Source organism: Montipora capricornis, chromosome 1 (assembly GCF_036669925.1).
Source record: "Montipora capricornis isolate CH-2021 chromosome 1, ASM3666992v2, whole genome shotgun sequence".
NCBI classification, from domain to species: domain Eukaryota; kingdom Metazoa; phylum Cnidaria; class Anthozoa; order Scleractinia; family Acroporidae; genus Montipora; species Montipora capricornis.
The window spans coordinates 18,766,138-18,776,137 of NC_090883.1; the positions used below are offsets into that span (position 1 = coordinate 18,766,138).

General features: G+C 39.4%; 1 protein-coding gene across 2 annotated transcripts in view; it reads right to left on the reverse strand.

Moving 5' to 3' along the window:
* LOC138020683 (uncharacterized) overlaps positions 1-3,250 on the reverse strand; it is a 12,850-nt gene extending 9,600 nt beyond the window's left edge. Inside the window, exon 1 of one of the 2 annotated variants that reach the window (XM_068867642.1) lies at positions 3,009-3,250. The gene's annotated coding sequence lies outside the window, so the exon portion shown is untranslated. The other variant, XM_068867685.1, reaches the window with a different exon arrangement.
* Between the last annotated feature and the right edge of the window lie 6,750 nt (positions 3,251-10,000).

Genomic DNA, 10,000 nt, shown 5'->3' on the forward strand with positions numbered 1-10,000 from the left:
AAAGCATGCATGTGCCCTTACAGCTGCAACACTAGTGCCCTCGCGAATATTGTAAACTCCTCATGAAATGATGAGTTAAAGAGCGTGCATGCAGCAAACTTTCATTGGTGTGTGCTCTCAAGAGAAATCAGATTTTCTTTTGGGAATTATTGAATGTTTGTGCTAAGCTTGTCGCGATCGGGTATTGAATATTTGTCTCATTTTCGGGCAATGATTTCCTTAATTTGACGTAGTATTTTCAGTGGCACATTTGAATTCGGCGAAGTTATAGTTGTTGGTGATACTCTTGCCCAACCAGTAGGTTTATCTCTTTCAAGCTTGGAATTCAAAGAAGAAGAAACGTGTATTGCGAAAGATCATATTTGGTCAAGTATTTTATAGATGATGCAACATCCGATAAAGTTTTAGCAAGCCTCAATATTCCCGACTGTACTTTAAGTTCAAGACAAAGTTGTTCGGCGCACTGAAGCGAAGGAATTACAGAAAAATTGTAAAGTAAGGACTGCATTGTTGTTTGTAGGGAAGCAAAGAAGGATAAGGTGCAAAGGGAGGAAACGTTCAGTGCCATGAGATGATTGTCGTAATGTCCTTAGTCCAGTTTTCAGTAACTGCAAGGTAAAGATTTGCATAGCTGTAAAAAAAAGAGGCAGTGCGAAATGAGAAGAAGCGAAGTACTTATTAAGTAAAATGTATTTGGTGCTGCATTTGTCTCATTCATCTTCAAAGTCATATTTATAAAGTTCCATGTGTTCATGCAAGAACATGTGGTTGTACACTTTGTTACAACCACTGGTAGTTGTATATAGTTCATTTAATTATTGTATTAATTCATTCATCATTCCCCCCTTTTTCCTGTTACCCTTTCAAACCCTCCCCGAGCTCTCAGACAGTTGAACTCTTTTTCACTCTTTGCAGACCATGCAAAAAAAAAAAAAAAAAAAAGTAGTGCGTTTCTGTTGGCTGTCACCGTTATTCATATGAATTATTAATGAAATTTACAAATCTATTTTAAATTTAAAATAACTGCCAATCCATTCATCCATTCCTTTGGTTTTCGTGCTAAAAATGAGAGTCGAGTGCTCTCACCACTGCGCCAACATTGCTTCTGCAGCTGGTTCCCTTGATGATGGTGAAGTAGTCGTCAAATCGTTAACTCCATAATGTAAGCAAACATAGCTTAATTAAGTACAGCCTGTCCTACTGATCAATTTTCGTTGGCCCTTATTTATTCATTTCTTTATTCACTTTTTCCATGAATCACTTCTTTACTTATATCATCACGTTTGGATCGCTTATTTCCTACAAAATTCAATGCAAAAACCACACTGCGAGATGTTATGGTTTTTGAAAAAAAATTTCTTCCCCCGTCCAACCGAATTCCAAAGTCGAGAGGGAACGAATAACACTCGATGAGACGCGGGTTTAGGATTCCCAGTGACATGCAACTATCAAATATTATATTTATCGGTTTTACGATTTACCATTAGATGATCGAGGCTACATTTTGTTCGAATGATCTGTTAATCGAAATAATACCTTACTCTGAAACCAAGCCTGTGATTTCCTATTTTTTGTCAGCTTTGGTATAAGTGCTTTATACCCTAACCCGAGGCGAAAAATAAAGGAAAAAATTCCACTGTGTGAAGATCAGTACGGGTCCTGAAACGGGGTTTTCACATTAGTTTATAACAGTAAAGCAAGCGCGGAGCGGACGGGTTATTAACCGCTTGTCCGATTGGCATCTACCAACATTACTGACAAACAATACCTTTTATGAAATTCTATCAGTTGGCAGGAAAAATGTATTTTCATTTTCGCTCAAATGACATTCAATAACGCAAATGCATAACCAATTGTCTCATTTGATGATCATTTTACCTTGAAGGCAATTCATTTACGAGATTTGCATAAACTATTGCATTCCATTCATTTTTACTCAGTGTGATAAGACAGTCGCGATCGCAACCGGTTGACTTGAACTATGCAAGGCACGAAACTGGCATTAGGCGTGTACGCCTATACGCCACATTGATGAAGGATGAGACATTGTAGTGGAACTTTTCCTCGAACTTGCTCTGAATCTTAGTAATGTCGGATCATGCATTAAACAAGGAAACGCAGCCGATCACAAGTGGGGGTCGGGGGGTCGGGAGGGAATAGAGGCGGGAGGGATACGGGAAGCGAGAGAGAAATGCGAAACGCTACGTGATGTCATTTATTAATGCATAAGAATATTTTAAAAATAAGAACCAAAAATGGTATTTGACTTGCATTAGCGTCTTCTGAGCAACCAAGCAAAGTGATCTCATTAGCACTTTTACCACGACTCACATGTCGTTCTTTAAAGGCTTCTTTTGAGTAAATAAAGTTTCTTCTGGTGTACTGAGATGGAAGTATAAAAATACTTGATACAAGAATCAGAACCAAAATACACAACAGAATATCGTCGCGTGTGTGGAGCCCACCCTCCTAATCCGGCTAAGCACGGCTCTACGGAAGCTTGCAAGTGCTTTTCCAGTTGTTCAACATTCGACGTACGGCTGTTGAGACTGCACTGCGCATAAAAAATTCAAGCAGTTGAAAGGCGTTGCATAAATGTGTGAATTTCAGTAAGAGCGGCGATTTCTGTGTTTTACAAGCTATCAGCAACCCGTGCCTCCTCTCCAAGCCAATTTAGTTGTCAGAGTCAACAAAGAGCAAATATTGACTACGTCTTACCTGTTGACTTTCCTTAATTAAAAGCTTGTAACTCGCAGATCTCTCAACAAAGCAAGAAGTTTTGAGACGTTAAGTAGGACGAGCGACGCGGCTTTTGTATCGGTAGGACAGGCTTTGCATGAATTGTATAAAGTACTCTTGGTCGAATATTCGTGATGTGTAAGTAGGGGGACCCCTCCGATTTTTCTCAGAAACAGAGGAAACAATTATTGATTGATATATCATGTGTATGTCACATGCAACTATACAACTGGCTTTGTTCCAATGAGGAACATTGACTCACACCTTACCTTTTGACTTTGGTTAAAAGTTTGTAGCTCGTCGATCTCTTAACAACCACGAAGCGACTGGCTTTGCAAGGAATTACAGCGAAGAAAGACTCTTGGTCCAATATTCTTGAATCTATAATTAGGGGTACCCCCCAATTCATGCTTCATTGGCCGTTTTTATGACGCATAATCCGTCCAGACGAATTATGCGTCTCTCATGTTATCCGCATGGCCCCAGTTTTTCAAACGATGGATAGCGCTATCCACCGGATAAATCACTATCCAGTGGATAACTCAATTGGTTTTTCTAGTATTATCCGCTGGATAGTGATTTATCCAGTGGATAGCGCTATCCATCGTTTGAACAACTGGGGCCTGGTGTAAAGACGGGACGAACTATATAAGACGCAATTCGTCTGGTACGAACTTGAGCAAACATTTTTTTTCTGCGTTTGTTAAATTCGTCTGGTATAAAGACGGGCACCAGACACATAATGCGTATAAAAACTGGCCATTCACTTTCGGTTGGCTGAAAAGGTGATGACCGTTTTTTTCCAAGAAACCGCTAAGGAAGCAATAAATTATTTGATGAATTGTGTGCCTGTCACATGCGATCAAACCACTGGCTTTGTTGTTTAGGTTAACTTCACAACAAGAAACACAATTTTGCCCACAAAATCTATTGTGTGACTAACAACGATACAATAACGTACGCCATATATGTGTTAAAAAAAAAAGGAAAGATAATAACCCATTTACGAGTTGCTACATGCCTTAGTTTCAAAGCATGTCCTGGCGCACAACCGTTCAAGTGGAAACGAGTTGTGTATTCTTAAGCAAATCAAACTCATTTCCCTTACAATCCTTGGCTTGCACGTGACGTCATTGCTTCCATGATGGTGTACTGAAAATTAGCAAAACGCGAGCGACATTTTGGTTTTGTGTTGTACACCAACATGACCGTCTAATCTCGTGAGTGCAAGCCAAAAATAGTTGAGCACCAAGACTCACTTCGAGACCGAGACAAACAGTAACTCGGAAATGGCCCAAGCTTATGAAATCTGACCAAATGTAAGAGATGGACTATAACCAGCTAAGGAAATAAAAGGATCAGTTAAAAGTTCACTTCAAGATTATGTTTTAAAGAATTGTACGAGTTCAAGAGAAAATTATTCTTATTGAAAACTATTAAAACTTAGCTATTCTCATTGGGCCCGGATGTTACGGCCATTTGCGTGCATTAATTTTGTTGAACCCAGGCTCTCCTTTTCTCTCCCCAATCTCCGGAAGGAGATGATAAAGATAGAGAGAGAGCCTGGGTTCAAAGTTAGGAGGTTCGAACAACACAATCTCTTCCTCAAATGAAGGATTATCCCCAACCCCTGGACAGATGAAGATCGATTTTCTTGAAGACCATCGCGCAGAATGCCTGGACATCATTAATTATTCATAACCGGTGAAGCGGCAAATTCGAAAGCGTCACCCAAACATAAGCGAGGTTTCATTTTTCGCGCGCTTTCTGTGGCTCGACGAGGCTACACGGCAAGACTACGTCAACTATAGTTCTTACACAGTCAACGCTTTCTGTGTGCAGGGGGAAAGCTGTTTGGAAAATATTTTCTTTCTGCATTTTTCGCTGGTTTCAATCCAGTTCGACATATCATGATAGCTATGGTCCACACTGGTGGCTACGCAGTTATTCAAGTCAAGCATCGGAGGCCGATATGAACTTAAAGCTGAGTGTTTATTTTTAATCTGCTTAGAGCTGCTTTTTTCTCTGTAATGCAATATTTAGCATATCTTTAGAAGCTCTGATAAGGATGCATGATGCCTGGAGGACCTATGTCTAGAACCGAAACAAAAGGAGAGGAAAGAGAACAACAACGACTAAACAGAATACCAGTAATATCTCATACTTAGAGGAAGAAGTTACTCCACAAATTCTTTCCTTGGGCACTAAACCGTTTGTTATTTTCAAAAAGTGGTTTAATCGGTTTTTTCTTTGTTCAGGAATGAAAATCGAATTTTCATTGTCAACTGGAATTAAATAACAATTATCTCTACTCTTTTGGACATAAAGAAAAAGTTGATTTGTTTGTTTGTTTTCCTCTAAAATGCGATCGAACAACTGCTTTCAAGAGAAAATGAGGGGACAGAGAGGGAGGCTCAAGGCGTTGGCCGGGATATGTTATGTCCACGAAAGTTATTTTTAGACGAGCGGAAGTCTGTCTTCTGAGACGTCCGCATGCAGTCTTGCCTCGCTCTCAGGTTCTTAGTGAAAAGAGAAAATGACGGCGCACGTGGAAGGCTGATGAATATTTATTTTCTTTCAAACATCGGACCGAGGTTGGCCTGCATGCGGATGTCTCGGAAGACTTCCGCTCGTCTAAAAATAACTTTCGTGGACATGACATATCCCAAGGGCTGGACCGGGAGCCTCCTTCTCTGTCCCCTCATTTTCTCTTGTGCTTTTTAATCCGTTTGCCAAACTGGTTTTCGATGTGCCTCGACAGTATTTTATAAACACATAATCGCAATGAGTTCTCGTAAAATTAGGGGGAAATTTCCCTAGCTTGTGTTTTAAGAAGTTTTTTTAAAGCACCTATTAAAACGTTAAGGGGATCTTGTTTGAAGTTCGTCCTTTCTTGGTTGCATTACCGTATTTTGCCGATTCTTGTTCCAAGCCAACCTGGCGTGTTTCAATGAAATACATCAAAATGTGAATGATCTCGTTTTCAGAGATAAAGTGGAATAAAGTAATTCAGTAAAACTCTTCTTTGACCTTGAAATAAAATAATTTTTTTTATGGCTTCTAATTCTTTTTAGCGTGATTCCTATTCGTTGGCTTTTGACAGTTGACTCTGAAATGGCCTTTTTTCCTTTTACATTCGCTCGCTGAGGGTGTGCTTGTTTTCTTCTAAAATAAAATTCACTCGAAAAACCGATATCGATATCGTCCTCATCGCTTCGGGATTCATGCGATATCAGTTTTTAGCGTAAAATGTACCGTGGAATTCACTAGTTAGGCAATGAATTTTTCTATAGAAGAAAGCAACGAAAATGACTTAATTATTAAACCAGCAACCAGAAACATCAAAACGCGGACAATTCGAAACCTTTTATTTTCACTACCCCTACTGGCAGTAAAAATAAATAACCAGGGAGCTCCGCTTTTAGGCTTGCCTAAATCTATATATTACTGTTCTTAAAAGTCTTTGTGTTTAGAAAGTCGCTGGCTGAACTAGTTTACATATAAGGTTCCATAATTTAATACTGCGATTAAAGAAGGAAAATGTAGCTGTTTTACACTGAAGGGCGTTTCCAAGTAATTTCAGACAGTTCAGTCATCCAACCATGGAGGACGGACGTTCAATTTGTAGCTCTGATGCAGGTGCTGTTCATGTTTTAGAAACCGAGTTCTCCTCGCTCAATCCAGAGTCTTTTGAGCTAGAGTGTCTTCATCTTAATGATGGAAAGTTGGTATGGATGAATGACTTGGAATCTCTAAAGAAATTCGTGGAAAACGTTTTAAAATTGCAAGGAAAGTGGCTAACGCCTGGCGGGAATACAAAGCAATTTAAATGTTCAAACGGCAATGTTATCATCAATTGGTACTGCAAGAAACAACAAACTCTGAATTTTCAAGGCCGCGATGGTCCGGCTTTAAAGGATAAGCTGATGGAATTAATTCACAAGAAACCGAGAAATATAGCTGAAACGCAAGATGTCAATTCTCTGAGCTCCTCCGAACAATCATTTCAATCATCTACACTATTGCAGGAGACCGACAGCGGCGAGAATTTTCAAACGTCGACTGATGGCGAGAGTCTGCTAAATGGTTCTGAAAAGCGACCAAATTCAGAAATCATTGCTGATATTGAGGGATTGAAACTCGATTTATTGATCCTTCAAAAACAGGTTCAAGAAAATACAAAACTTCTGTCGATGAAAAATATTCAAAAACAAGATGGAAATGCTTTAGGTGTCGAGCTCCTCGACTACAAAAAGAAGTGTGAAAAGTTATTATCCACCATATCCAAAAAAGACAATGCAATTAATGAGTTGGAAGAAAAGTGTTTGTTCCTTGAAAGCCGAGTTCTGTCATTAGAGCAAGAAAATGATTCTCTAAAGTTAGCTCTAGCCATCATTACGCGAGAAAAGAATGAAGTTGAAACCAATCAACTACAATCAAGTGATCGTTGGTCCGTGGCAAAGCCGCACCCGAGAAGTGCAAATGCAAAACATAGCCAGAAAACAATGCCCGCTAATATAATTCAAACCCGTAACGGATTTGAGCCTCTTCAAGTTCAAATTGAAGATCAAATCGAAAGAAATGTGAGCAATCAAAATGGGAATAGCGCTGTCACAGGACACAGAACATCTCCGTCGTCCTCAGAGATTAGAATGCGAAACACTAACTTAATCAATTCGTCAGATCAATTTGATCATTCACAGCCCAACCGTCAGAAGAAAGTCATTATAGCGGGTGATTCTACTCTCAAATACCTACAAAGCCATAAAATGTCGAAGAATTCACAAGTTAAGATAGCCACTTTTCCGGGATGCACAACGCAAGACATGCAGGACCATATCAAGCCACTACTACGCAGAAACCCGGACGAGTTAATTATCCATGTGGGAACTAATAGTTTACGATCCTCCTATACTCCTCGTGAATGTGCGGTAGAACTGATTGACCTAGCCGAAGCAATCAGCTCTGAATCTTCAGCTATGATATCTATATCCGGTCTCATCAATAGATCTGATGACGAAGCCCTTGCACGTAAAGTACCTGACGTGAACAAAGTTCTTAAGGAATGCTGCCAGCAAAAGAACTGGGGTTTTATTGACCACTCTAACATTTCAAGAACTAGCCACTTAAATCGAAGTGGTCTTCATTTAAACAAGAAAGGCACCATGCGCCTAGCTCAAAATTTCATTAACCATTTACGTGTAGATTAGGATATTGCCGTCTGGGAATCCGACTCGGCTGATGTCCATAAGGATACCAACTGTGGTAAGTCCATCTGTCCAACAATCTTTGGTCGAGGTTTAGCCATAGCGTCCCTTAACATTAATAGTCTGTTGTCTCATATTGACGAACTTAGAGTTTTTATGTCCTCTTCTAAAGTTGATATTTTACATATCAACGAATCAAAATTAGACTCTACAGTACGTGATAACGAAGTATACATACCTGGCTTTGAAATAGTCAGAAAAGATCGTAAAATTAACGGAAGAAATGGTGGTGGAGTATGTACATACGTTCGCACTAATCTGAACTATCGAATACGCAATGATTTAAATAATGATCTTTTGGAGTGTCTTTTAGTTGAAATCAGTAAGCCACGAAGTACACCATTTCTGGTCGGTACTTGGTATCGACCCCCAAGTTCTCCACCCAATTTATTTAGCGAATTTGAGAATGTTATTGCAAAAATTGACGCGGAAAATAAGGAATTATATTTACTTGGTGATATCAACTGCAATTTGTTGCCTGAAGCAATTGCAGTTAATTCTTCCCATCTGATAAACATTTTCGATATATATGGTCTTAGTCAGTTAATCACTGAACCAACACGTGTCACCCCGGACTCAAAAACATTAATTGATTTATGCATAACGAACTCCCCAGAGAAGGTTACAAATTCCGGTGTCATTCACCTTGGCATAAGTGATCATTCTCTTGTTTTTTTGTCACGTAAGACTCAATACTGCCGTACTGGCCCTCGCGTGATTGAAACACGGCAATTTAAACACTTTAACAGAGGAAAATTTTTAAGTGACCTCAATCAACTACCTTGGGCCAATGTTGATTTGTATTCTGATCCCAATGAAATGTGGCGTATATGGAAAGAAATGTTTCTTGGTTGCGTCGATAAACACGCACCACTTAAATCCAAAAGAATTCGAAAAAAACGATCTCCATGGATTATCAGAGAGTTACTGAACAAAATCCGAAAACGAGATTTTCTTAAAAAGAAGGCAATCTCCTCCAACAACCCGGCTACATGGGATCAATTTAGGTGTGCAAGAAACCAGGCAAACAACGCAATTAAACTCGCAAAAAAACTCTATGTTTCTGACAACTTGGAAGCCAGCAAAGGTAATTTACGCAAAACATGGAATGTTATCAACGAGCTAACTTCACGTAACAGTGGTAAGTCAACGAATATTTTGGAGATCAAGGTAGATAATAAAATAGCAAGCAACCCTATGGACATTGCGGAAACTATTAACGATCACTTTACTAATGTTGCGCAAATATTAGCACAAGATATTCCTGCTGTCGACGCTAATCCTGAGTCTTATTTAGAGCCCACTGACCATTCGTTTTCTCTGCAAATTCCGAGTGTTGATATTGTTTCTAACATTTTGTCGAAAATTGATGAAAAGAAAGCCACCGGTCTTGATATGATTCCGAGTAAATTGTTGAAAATGGCGGCTAATATCATCGCGCCCTCTCTTACCTCAATATTCTCAAAGTCTATTCTAACTGGGATATATCCAAACGATTGGAAAACGGCCAAAGTGACTCCACTTTTTAAAAAGGGCATTAAATCTGACCCTAACAACTACAGGCCAATATCTGTAATCCCTATAATTTCGAAAGTTTTCGAAAGAATTGTTTATAATCAACTTTTCCATTATCTAGATGTTAACAAATTGCTACTGGGTTGCCAATCAGGGTTCCGTTCTCTACATAGTACGCTCACGGCTTTGCTTGAGGCAACAAATGCTTGGTCAGTAAATATCGACAATGGCCTTTTAAATGGCGTTGTCTTTATTGACCTTACTAAGGCATTCGATACCATCGATCATGAGATCATCTTGCGTAAGATGTCATATTTGGGTGTCGATCAGGCGGCCATAAAATGGTTCTCGTCGTACTTAAGTGGCCGAACCCAAAGATGTAATGTCAGTGGCAAACTATCATCTGCTCGTACCCTCAGTTGCGGCGTGCCGCAGGGTAGCATATTGGGTCCTTTGCTATTTTTAATTTACATTAATGA